At 44.2% G+C, this 13058-nt stretch overlaps 1 protein-coding gene across 2 annotated transcripts in view; it reads left to right on the top strand.

Annotated features, from left to right (window-relative positions):
• Positions 1-576: 576 nt before the first annotated feature.
• The window catches only part of MAPT (microtubule associated protein tau), a 1132093-nt gene continuing 1119611 nt past the window's right edge, over positions 577-13058 (top strand). The window contains exon 1 of one of the 2 annotated variants that reach the window (XM_078645042.1): positions 577-835. The gene's annotated coding sequence lies outside the window, so the exon portion shown is untranslated. The remainder of the gene's footprint in view (positions 836-13058) is intronic. The other variant, XM_078645040.1, reaches the window with a different exon arrangement.

Below are 13058 nucleotides of genomic sequence, written 5' to 3'. Positions count from 1 at the left end.
TAGCAAGATGGCAAGCAATGTTAACTAGCCATTTTAAAAGGCAGGTTTACATTAGCTATGGTTTATCTAAATGTGAATAATACACAACTAATAATATTTGCATGTTTACGTGTAATTCAAATATAATTTTATGTGAAAAAAAGCCTTAATTACTATCAGCATAGTTACACTGTTAACAAATTGGTCACTTAACCATTTAAATAAAAACGCTAACCACCCAAGTGTTTGAAAGTTCTTTAAAGATTTCGCGATGCTATGTCACGTATAAATGGCATAAATGATTCATCGTATATTTTTAGCCAGCGCAGCAAGACAGCGTTAATATTTCGAGACTGGTAAGTAAGAGCCGCTGTCAACATTTGCAGTTTATATTCCTATTCCGTTTTCTTGCAAGGGTATACATTGTAGGGGGTTCGGGGAGACACTGGCATGAGAGACCAAGCAGCAGAAACCCTCGCGTCAGAAAATAGGGTGGAAAAGCGAGGGCGCGCGCACTTGTCTCTGGAAGCCTCTGTCAGGGGTGGAGCGCGCTCACATCCCGGGTGACTAGAGTAGGAAAGGAGGGCGGACGAGCACCGTGCTCCCGCAGACCACGCCAACGTTTATATTCAACGAGCCAGAGGCGCGCGTGAGCCAAGTGCATCCCTTTCATTCGGATGGTCTTCCGTTTTCCCGGCCGCGCGCCGGCCCCGCCCCCACCTTCGCTCGATACGCCGCGCGCCGCTGTCACTTCCAGCACCAGCAGACAGCAGCGCAGTCTGACAGGAGCGACTCTTCGCACACACGCCCCCACGGTAGCAGCAGCAGCAGCAGGCCCCTCCGTGTCCGACGGCAGGTAAGGGAGTCAGAGAGCTGGGCCTTTCCTAGGAAATCCAGTTAGGAGAATAATGCGCGAATAACGGACCCGCAGCCTCGTCGGCCGTACCATGGACAGGGCCAGCCGTGAAAGCGGCTGTGTGAGAAGCCGCCGGCGCCTGTCAGTGACAGCCCATACCGCCACTCGCCCTTATTCCAGGCAGTGTTAGGGACAGTCAGCCCCGTGACTCTCACGCTAAGGGGTGCGGGAGGACTTACAAGTAAGTGGCGGGCCCCTACCATATGTGAGTAAAGGGGAGGGCTTTCACCCTTGATGTGCGTCTGTCACTGGTGTACCCCTCCCCCAGCGAAGGAGAAGCAAACATGATACCACATAAATGCGTAGAAAATAGCGCCCCGTGAGCATGAGTAGTGCGTGTTACTGCGAGGGGTGGGGGCGCCTATGGCGTAAACGTGTTTAGCGGTGGGGTCTCTTCAATGGGGGTGTGACACGCAGCTGCGATCCTCTAATTTTGAGGGAGAGGCACTTATCTCGGTAGGGACTTTGTCTGCAGGGTGGAGGGAGTCGACTGTTTGGGTAGGGCTCAGGAAAAAGGAATATGATGAACCCCTGTCTTGGGGGTGGTCTCTGTGCTAAGGGAAGGGATTCGTGTGAGGTGCGCTCCTTCTAGAAGGACACTATATGCTGGTGAAGGGGTGCAGAGTTATCTGGGTATTTCTTAATCCTGAGTGGATCTATATGTGTGTGTGTGGGGAGTGGGCATGGAGATCCCTCGCCTGTGTTTTATGCCCTCCCCCTTGCCGCAGTGCCTCTTGTAAGCTTTGTGGAAATGGTCCATTCTGCGTTCTGCACCTGCTGCTCTCACGTTAGTGGGTTACAACAGGAGGGCGTGGCTGGTGGAACACCGTGTATCTGGCGCTTTAATACATGCATACCTGTGCCGGTGACAGCCTTGGAGAGTATATTTAATGCAGGTGTGGGTGAGGAGAGGTCCATTGTTCATCGCCTCCTGGGCTTCGAGATAATAAGGGTGGTGCCTCCCTGTCTATTGTGCTACAGCGGCAGCCACAGAAGGAGCGAGGGCGCTGCCTGCTTTTCTACCAGTCCACAATTCCAATGTTGGGAAGAAGGCTCTCCAACCAGGGCGCAATCCTTCGTGAATATGGAAACACTTTATTGTGTAGCTTGTGTAAGCGATGTTCTATAGGTGATCCTGTCCAGAGCGTATACTGACTATCGTTGAGATCTCAAGGGAGAAGGACTATTACACCCTACTGGAGACCAAGAGATTGGAGTGGCTGGTGACACTTGTTGGGCTGATGCCGGATAGTGTTCCTTGCCAGCAGTGGGACCTCAGAGAGCACTCTGTGCTGATGACCATGAAGCTGAAAGGGATCCATGATGGCTTGTTAGTGGTATACAGTGCACTCCGTTGGTGGGGAGGGGTTTCATGGAGGACTTCATTGACACTGCACCCCTCCTACGGGAATGGCCTCGACCCACCCCAAATCAGTGCATCGCCTCCCCACAAGGAGGTTACCACGAGCCGCTCTCTCATCTCCCCCCAATGTGAGTGGCATTCAATAGCCATAGCCGTCCCCCCTTTTTTTTTTGGGCAACTCCAAATACGCATTTCTACAATCCGATGGAGCAGATTTTCCAGACCACGGCCATGTTGTTTGGCGTGTACCACAGAAGGAGCCCCCTGACCATTCTCGATTTACCTTTCGGGATTTGAAAGGGAGTCCAGATGGGTAGTGCCTTTTTTTCGTGTCCGAACAGCATTGCACGATACTAATCTCACTGCAATTTACCACTGGCCATTCTCTGTATTGTCTGTCTGCAGGTGCAGTTATGTGTTCTGCATTTACATTTTTTTTGCCTTGCTGGGTAGGCGGGGACATCTACTGTACATAGAAGGGATTTAAGTAAACGGATTGCCGTTTTGACCTATTTCTGTCGTCGTGTGGACTAGTTAATGGCGGGGACGAGAATGGTGTTGGCTTTTGAACACTGCAGAAGGTGTGGACAGAGTGAGGGATAGAAGGGCAGAGAGGCAGAGGCAGCGCGAGAATGGATTTGTTTCTCGTTTTACACCAAATTCAATATTTAGCACTATGTAGATGCACAATGGCGGACATATGTATCAAAATAGAATTGAAATACAGAAATTGCAATTGTTATGATAATTAACCTAAAGGTGTATTTTGGAAGTTTCAACGCGATCGTGAAGTCGTTGTTTTTTGTGCATGTGCGCCCTTCTTTTGTAAAATGATCCTTTGTCATGTTACGAAATGAGCGCGTAAATGTAAATGACAGCAAGGCACTCGGCAGTAGCCGTCTCAATAAACCATCGCAGCCCTATTCTGTCATTCGTATTTGCTTGCATATCTGTACTCGCACAAAGGACTGTTTTAACATTTTTCAATAGGTCTTTCCATTAACAAACCGTGGGCGTGCCCCAAGTTACACTGACTCGTGCATTTGTCGTTGATGCCGCGCATACCCCTTTGTCTGATGATGTTCATGTTTTCAGCTTTGTTTAAATATGTAAACTGAATTACAGAGTATACCGAACCTGGGTATAGTTCAGGCTTCCACCAATCTGACCTTTTCTCGCCCGCCCTCGCCTGAAATACACTAGAGGATTAAACCTGTTTAACTCTCTGATCATGCAGGTTGCACATTAAACGATTTTCCTCCTTACTACGAGAAGGAATCACGCGGTTATACAATAGTTTACACGAGCCCAAAGTGCTATATTTCCTAAGGAATTTAAACAGGCACCAGCATGCTTTAGTCTCGAAAGACACAAACACATACTAATAGTTCTGGATATAGTCATATCCATAGGATACCATCTACTGTAACGTTCAGAACTACACTTTTTCCTTTTTAATCACCCATCATTGCTATTCAAATCCGACACTGCATTTATAACCTCTAAACGTATATGTTCCAGTCACTGACCTGAAAATATTGACGCATAGGGCAAAATTGGTCGATTCATATGGATAAGACACTCTTATTTTCTCACTGTGAATCAGTCCAGATAGTTGTAGGTGTAAAGATAGAACACCCATCAACCGTTGGTAGATGGGTGAAGTTTCCAACTGTGAAACCACTACTGTGTGAATCAGTCAAGTTCTCCCAGATAATTAAAAAAACACTGCCTTCCAAGGTTTATGCATATTGTGGTAGTCCATGTGCAATGAATTATGGGTCACATGTGCCCTGTGTAAGGACTGTTGGTGCAAATTAGACTTCCAGTGAAAGGATCACTCATTTTGGATGTTTCTGAGACTCCGGAAGGCATAATTTGATTTGTTTTAATGTTTAATCTTGCCCACAGGTATTTTTTATTTCCACAGTCATTTTTTACAAATGTGTTTGCACCATAGATATAATTAGACACTGTATATAGATTTTAGTTAAGTTTTACTGTTTGGTCTGCTAGTTTTACATTTGTAGGGTGGTTAATCCAGCCCCTGTGGTGAACTTGCTGCATTTACAAGTTACGGTTAAGGGTGAGATTGAGGGCTATTTGTGCAGGTCATTTTGCATGAACGTGTTATTATCTGTCTCAAATGTTTGTGTGTCATTTATGCATGTGTAATTTTCTGCCTTGTGCAAGGACCACAACTGAATTTTAGGCATTGCAGTACTCCTGGTTATATACTATTGTCGTAATTTTTCTTTCTGAATCATTACAAAATACAAATCTGTTTCAAATGTAGGAGTAACTATGTGGAGTACATGTTTGATTTTTTTTACATTGGCCTTTGTTAACTGGGTCCAACATAGTTTTTCAGTGGTAATTCACTGTCACTTATTCTGTCATGCACCAGAACCCCTGCTTTGCAAACTCCTTAACATATACACAAATCCACTTTCTAAGCACCTTAAGGATATCTTCTTGACTGAATTTCTCCTTTCAAATCCAACCCTGAAATATCTACCAGTAAGCTATATTTCAGAGAAAAGGTATACTCTTTATTTGGACTATAAGTAACCCGGATTAACAATTTTTAACTAGGACACTGTATTGAATATAGGACTCAGGAAGTATAAGACACCAATTATCCAGGGCATTTACTCTCCGATACATCACAGACACAGCAATTTCATCTCAATAGTAGCACCCATATTTACCCTGCCACTTTGTTATCAACTGTTTCTTGCACCAATTTTGGTACTATTAAGGCTGTTTTTATTTTAGGTTCTTCTTCTTGTCATACTGCCTCCAATCTTACATGATGTGTGGTTCAAACTAGTAACGTTAGTGTATTTCCAAATAGAACATATTTGTACCAAGCCACAGGCACACTTGTCCACATTCCAAATGTGTTTACAGATAGTGAGATGTATTTTCAGTATTGTTACATAGCAGCTCACTAATATTACTGGAAATAATCTCTGAGAAGCCCTCCCACTTCTCTCATGTGAGGTCCTGTTAAGATCTAAAATAACTTTTATTATGGATGTTGCATGAAACATAAACACCTTTCACTGCAGAATGTCTATAATAGACTCTTACACATTACCAACATTAAAAATAAATGAAAGGAAAATGGTATTTAAAACAATCTGTTTTAGAATTATTCAAGGTCATCAGGGCAAAACTCTGCAGAACAGAGCTGGCTCTATCAGGGCCCCACCGAAAGGCTGGGGCCCTGGGCCAGATCCCACTTTGCCAATGCCACAAAACGTCTCGCACCAAATAACTAGGTTTTTAAATTTCTACGGATGGTTCTCAAAAAACAAGGAGTCTACTGTGCAGATAGAGCTTGTCAAGCAAACTTCGAGATTGAAAAAGGTGAATCCAGTCCTTACATCTTGCCTGCTTTGACTTCAGCCACTTATCTTTCGTCCACCACTCAGTGCACCACAGGCAGACTGTCAGAGTCATTAACTGATTTAAACCCGTAGGGTTGATCATGAAGTTGTATGCTGCAAAGAAAAAGGGTCAAATTGTATGTCTAGCTAAAATTCATCTGAAAATATTTAAAACAGCCATACTTGTGTGATCTCTATAACAGTAACCGTGTACCTTGTGCCCTGCAGGTACAGTGAACATTTGCATTTTTGCCTGGTGGTGCCCACAGGAGGACAGAGGTGTCACCAGGAAAATTGATAACGTGTTTTGGGGGTTTCCAGCAGTTCACTCCCTCCTTTAAAGTTCATTAGTTATATTATAATGACATCCCAAGTCTCCCATGAGGGCATATTTATGACACTGAAAGAGGTATATTATGTTTTTAAACCTTCCTAGAATGGTGTATTTTGTCTTATAGCTGAAAAATGCAAGGAATTATGTTATTCAGAACAGACTACTTTACAGTATGTGTTAAAATAGAAAAATGATTTTATGTGTTAAAATAGAAAAAGGTTTTATGCACAAAATTGATTGAGCATTGATATGCTATATTGATAACAACGAAGTTAACAGCAAATCACTATGGCCCTTCTAACGATTTTGGGGGGTAAGCCATCCGGCAGCTCATCGGAGGCTTTCCCCCTGACATCATAGGTTTCCGCCCGCCTGCCGTATTTTGATACTGGCGGTCGGAGGGAAACCCTCGGGGTAAATCTGCTCTGCTTCCAACAGGCTCACTGAGCCCGTCGGGGGCGGCAGGCGGAATGGTAATCCCAAAATGGCAGCAGAGCCATCCATGGCTCCGCCGTCGGGATTACTATGTCGCTTTCTGCCTGCTCTTTCATGGCTTTCTGCCCACCATGAAAAGGTAGGCTTAAGGTGACTTTGGGAGCCCTTGGCCCTTTGCTATGGGGCCTGGTGGGGCACGTATGATGCGCCCCTAAACATCCCTGCATACGGTGCAGGGATGTTTGAAAACATCCTTTTTAGGTTGAGCATTAGCGCGCATGCGTTGTCTGCAAGACCTGCTGTAATCACTCCTTAGGAGTGAAATTATAGCTGCTGCTTGCCATTGGCTGACAACTCCATCGCTGCTTCTTATTGGCCGGTGCTCCTGATACATCACTTTTATTTTTAAACCAGGAGCACCGGCCAATCATAGTTTTCTTACACCTAGGTTTTAGCTGGACATTTTTTTTCTTACAAACTCCTCATTCCGGGCCCCCAATTCCAGCCCACTAACATGCAAAAGTAATTTAGAAGAGCGCAACTTCGCGTCTATGAGCCCTTCTTGTCCCATGCGAATGGGCTACCAACATATTTATAGGGAGAAGGGGCCAATAATTTTACACAAAAATGAAAAACCACCAATCCAGAACCCCGTGTCATCCTTCAAGTTAAAATCGAGTGTTGCTTCTGGACCGGAGAGAGCATCGCGATGCAGGCGCACTCATTGGACAAAAAATACCATGAAATAGCACACCTCGATAAGGTGTCTGAGTATGTCAAAACTCGTTACTTTGAGCACAAAATTGTAAGAACCTCACCCGGTCATTATGCCAAGAACCACCTCCAATCACAGATTTTTGTCTCCAATCAAATTTGTGAGCGTAAATCCTTAGTGCAGACCGGTGACTAAACCGTATATCTCGTATGTTCATGAACCCACAGCTTTCTGCATTAGCAAGAGACACCGACCACAGAGGAAACTGCCCTCCCTGTGTGCTCATTGGGCCAAGAAACATTCCAATAGCAAGCCTCTGGATCATCCGAACTTCCTCAAATGGGCATGATGTTGACCAAAGAGGCGCCCTCATTGGACAAATACCATCCAATAACTTGCCTCTATAAGGTGTTGAAGTATGCGAAACTCGTTAAAAACAGCGCAAAACTGTAGAAAAAGGCTAATCTACTCATTGGCCAAGAGCAGCCTCCCATCCTAGACCTTTATGTCAATGCAAAGTTGCAAGCAAACGAGAGTGGCATTCTTAGATGTGTACGAAAATCATTACAACGAACCAGTAAAGGAACCGTAAAATTAGTATGTGCACAACCAGAAAAGAAACTGCTAAACAAACACGCGTTCTCATATAACTAACCTTTCTGTATTCCATCCCACATTAAAAAAAACAATGTTGTGGACCAGCGAGGAGACAGATATTTATTTATTTTTGCGATTTTTACAGCGCGCAAATACCCAGGGGTGTCTCGGCGCTTTGATGATCAAACTGAACAGGCAAGGCAATTATTGTGCAAACAGCCATGTTTTAAGTTGTTTTCTGAAGCTGAGCAGTGTAGGGCATGTCTTAATACTGAGGGGGAGTGAGTTCCACAGTTTGGCCGTGGCAAATGTGAAGCTTCTGTCACCCCAAGTGACCTTTTTTGTGCGTGGCACATTGAGGAAGTGGGCTGATGAGGAACGAAGTGTTCTAGATGCTTCTAAAGGTCTAAAGGCGTGTTTCAGGAACAGAGGACCAGAGTTGTTAATGGCCTTGTATGCTATGCAGAGGGCCATGAACTTAATGCGGCACCTCACAGGGAGCCAGTGGAGTTTGCGAATGGAGTGGGAAATGGAGTTGTGTTTAGGGATACACACTCTCTCATTAGTTTGCCACCCTCCAATTATTATTCACAAATTTCTACCGAAAGGCTACATGTGGGTTACAATCCAAGTAAAAACTTAATAATCAGGCATTTTATTGCTGTTGCAGTTTTATATTGCACAAACTTGACACAAAGATATCAGAGCGCTTTACAAGACCTATTGGTATTGTAAATGACAATGCCTTTTATTATTGCAGGTTTTTTAAACACATAAATAAAAGGCATTGTCATTTACAATGCCGATAGCTCAGAATCACGCAATTGCGAGACCTATTGCATTGCAAATGCTTGTTTTCATTGCAGCTTGTGCTGTAGCCCCTTTCCGGCTGCCACCCACGCTGTAATAGAAAAATGGGCGTTTCTGACCGCCAATAGGGCAGTTGCGTCCTAATACTGCGAATGGAACCGCTGACTAATAGTTATACGGTTCCATTCTGCTACGGTCGGACACTCGTTCCACCGACATCGTAATCCAGTCCTAAATGTCTCAATGAATGTCATTGTAAGATGCTACTTTTCAGTGAGGTTTAATTGGTGTAGCATTGATTTAACAGGACATATCTGCTTTAATATAGAGGCGACATCTTTGACAAAGCCAGTAGGCATGACAGTCAATGAAAAAACAGCATCTTTTGTACAACCTAGGTGGGAGTGGAAGTTGTGGTTTTAGGGTTCATATCTTACAGGACGTAGAGCTCACACCCTGACCACTGGCCAAACTCTGTGCCCAACCTTTGCTATTCAGCACCCCTCAGAGATTAGGCACAGGTTGGGCCATGCTCAAACCCCTTTAGGCGTGTTGGCCATGACAGATTTGGTGCTGGCCCTGCAACAAACCTGCGCAGTATATGCCCAAGGGCTCGCACAGCGGGAGTTGAAAATGGGGGTTAAAAATGAAGTACAAGGTAAATTAACTCTAAAAACGCAGTTAAAAAAAGTGAGTTAAGGTTCTGGCTCAAATGACCAAAACTACTGAAATATGGCAGTTAAAAAAAAAATATATCTTCATAATGTTTTCTCCAGCACGGCAGCTCACATCTAGAACCCCATGTATACATTTCATCCACCTCAGCTGAGGTGGGGAACATCACAATTCAAATACATGCTAGCAGTAATGTCTGGGTTCCCGACCCTAGAGCGTCCGTTATCCACCACATCTTTTTGTGTACCTTTTACATTCATAAACAACTCAACCATAGGAAACTCCCCCCCCCTTTGCCCCCCTTCGCCCCCCCACCTCTCCCCATCCCAACAACCCCCTCCCGAATCCATTCCCCCCTGCCCGGTCTATATACCTCAAGGTCCTTGTATCGAAGGAATCATGTGGGGATGTCTTGAGTCTCCCCTCTCTGTCCTGGGGGCTCTCCCTCCACGGAGGGCATTGCATATGTGCTGCCTATAGTGGCCTGGGAGGTCTGTCCCGCAATCTCCTGCATCATCGCTCCAAACGACATTAACACCTCGGGCAATTTGGCATCCCTTCTGGTGCCCCTAATATGCCCCATCTCTGTTAGGGCCCACTCCCTAAGATCCGTCCTCCATTTCCCCAATAGATATCCCTGCTGAGTTAACCAGTGGATCAAATACGCCTCTTGGCAATAACTAGACCCAAGATCAGGAACCGCCTACTTATCTTGCGTTTGGGGTCTCGAGGAATCAAGCCCAGAAGACAAGTGCGTGGATCCAAATCTATTGTCCATCCCGTTATCCGAGTCAGCTCCCCGAGAACCGCTGTCCAATACGTCTGGATCGTTGGGCACGTCAATACCATATGCAGAAAATCTGCCGGACCATAGCGACATCTGGGGCAGTGAGGGTCTCTGGAGCCGTCAATGGCGTGCAGCCTCCTAGGTGAGAGGTACGTCATATGTATTATGTTATACTGGATTTGCTTAAAGTGATTGCTCACCGACACCTTCCTCACACTCCCATGTATCTTTTACCAATCTCGAGTCGTGACCTCCTGCGGACACACCTGCTGCCATTTTTCTTCTATTTTCAGGAGATCGTTCTTTTATCATCCCTCAACGCCTTATAAAGATGGGTAACATACTTTCGCCATAGCAATTATGGTAACCAGGGTTCGGGTGTGCCCCGGCTCCTCCGGAAATGTTAGCCATAATTGCTCTGCTGTTGCCGCAATTTTGGCATATTGCAAGAACTGCCCTGCTCCCAACTCAAAGGCGGTCACCACCTCCTGATAAGTGATACATTTATCGTCCGGATAAAGGTCCGACAACATCAGGGAGCCCCCCGCCTTCCAGGCCTCTGTCGACATCACCTGGTCAATCTGAGAAAGTGCGGCATCTGCCAGAAGTCCGTCTCCGGGGCAAACGGTCTTTCCTGAATTATTCTACAGACCACTCGATTCCAAATTGCAGCCCCAAGTCACACCAAGGGCGGACCGCGCCGTGAGCCCCCCAGCCCGCCACAGCAGCGCCCGAGCTGCTGGTCTGAAATTTGCCAGTTATGGGTAGCAGTGCACATAACACATGAAATAACTCACAGCACCAGCAATTCACAAACCACCTATTTATCAATGATACAAAAATAGTTAAAGGTAGAGCATCATAGCCAACAGCGTGAGTTATGTGAGTGTGTGAGTTATTTGTTGAGTGCATTGCTAACTGTAACTGTCAGAGTTCAGTGATTTTTGAAGTTTTTAGTCAGACCATAGCTCACTTTTTAACTGTACTTTTTTGTGAAAAAAATATCTATCTATCTATCTTTCTATCTGTATATATATATATATTGTATATATATATATATATATATATATATATATTCACTGAAAAAACCATAGGTTTCAGGCCTTATATAGTTAGGAATTAGCTTTTAAAAAACCTTTGATATTCACTCAAAAAACTATACGTTTTAGGGGTGTTATAGTTAGCTGGACATTTCACTCATACAAAACCATTGAAAATGCTCCTATATAGTTAGTTGTACTAACTATATTTCGCGCACCCGCAATCCACTGCTGATGATGTCACATATTAGATCATTCATGACATGGTCAGTGACATCACTGATGACATCTTTAATGAAATAGAAGAGGATTTGAGAAGTCACTCAAAATGTGCCCTAATTTTTCTTTCTGAAACACTAATCATACTTTCTATGGCAAAATGAACCCCCTCATTTTGTTCCTTTTTAAATTAAATGTTTTAAGACTTACCACTTCATTCCAATCAAGATGGCTTCTGGTGTGCCATACTTTTGTCAGAAGTAAGACTGTTAGCGCTCTAGTAGTTCTTTAGAACACTCTGGGACATTCTGTCATTGGGCTATACTTGGGCTACATCTGGGTGATATTTGGGCTACATTTGGGCTCTTTTGTCTCTGGTGGCCATCTTGGGAGACTGCATGTCAGAATTTTTTAATGAAATACAAGAGGATTTGAGAAGTAACTCAAAATGTGCCCTAATTTTTCTTTCTGCAGCACTAATCATACTTTCTATGACAAAATATACCCCCTCATTTTGTTCCTTTTTAAATTAAATGTTTTAAGAGTTACCACTTTATTCCAATCAAGATGGCTTCAGGTGTGCCATACCTTTGTAATAAGTAGGACTGTTAGCGCTCTAGTTGTTCTTTAGAACACTCTGGGAAGCTGCAGTAGAACACAAAGGATTCAACTGACAGTCTCTTTCCTTGTTGGATGTACATGTTTTACTGAGAATGTCAGACTTCATTCTCACATGACTGAGAAAGGTAATGTGAATTTACAAAAAATATGCTTTCAGTTTAGCTTATAGATCCCCTTCCAAACCACTGTGGGAAAAGCATGAGATAATAGTTTTCTTTCAAACATGATTCATGATATCCCAGCAGAAGGCTTTTTCACATGGTAAAATCACCTTAGAACACACCACAATTCCTAAAATGAGTATGGTACCATCAACAAATGATTTATAATGTAACTAAAGTCCTAAAACTTTCTATTAACTGCAATGCTTTTTAATGAGGTGCTATCATGTATATTGGTCCCAAGATGGCTGCCAACACTTCTTGGATGAAGTGCTGACAGCCAATCAGATCTCACGATGAGATGTGCGGTTAGGCTCCGCCCAGATATATATATTTTTTTGAAGTAAATTTTCGTAAAAACCACTGGAGCAATTTTCACCAAATATAGCAAAGGCACTTCTGCCTATCAGTCCCAACAATTTTGCAAAGTTTGGTGTAATTCCATTCAGCGGTTCGGGCTGTAGCCTTGTCAGACCGTCCTATGGAAATTAACATGGGGAAAACACGTTTTGGGACCCCCCTTTTTTCTCGGCCCCCACCTCACGAATCGCCCCGAAACTTGCAGGGAAGGAGCGGAGCTGGCCAAAATTTTTGAAAATTACACGCAAATTCCTCCACCGGCGCAAAAGTTATTCCCAATAGAATGTTGCGGATTTCCTATGGTAGCTAGGTCCTAACTATATATACCTACTGGCTATCGCCAGTAGGTAACATATATATGTCACTCCCAGTCTCTTCTCCAAAAGAAAAGAGTGTGATAACAGCTCTGGGGTATCAAACAAAGGGCTTTATTGGTGGTAAAAAGCACTGGCAATCCAAGGTTCCCTGGATCTGCCACTCTGTTGTCTATCTATCTATCTACCTATCTATCTATCTATCTATCTATCTATGGCTGGCCCCTCTATTCTAGACTGGCCTGGCCCCTCTATTCATATCTTCGGCCATCAAGGCCTATGTCCCTGGTAGAGACCTCCGTTCTTCGGCACAACTTCTTCTAGCTGTGCCCCGCTA

Source organism: Lissotriton helveticus, chromosome 5_1, assembly GCF_964261635.1.
Source record: "Lissotriton helveticus chromosome 5_1, aLisHel1.1, whole genome shotgun sequence".
In the NCBI taxonomy this organism is placed as follows: domain Eukaryota; kingdom Metazoa; phylum Chordata; class Amphibia; order Caudata; family Salamandridae; genus Lissotriton; species Lissotriton helveticus.
Note: the sequence above shows the minus strand (reverse complement) of the source record. Positions and strands in the feature narration are given on the sequence as shown.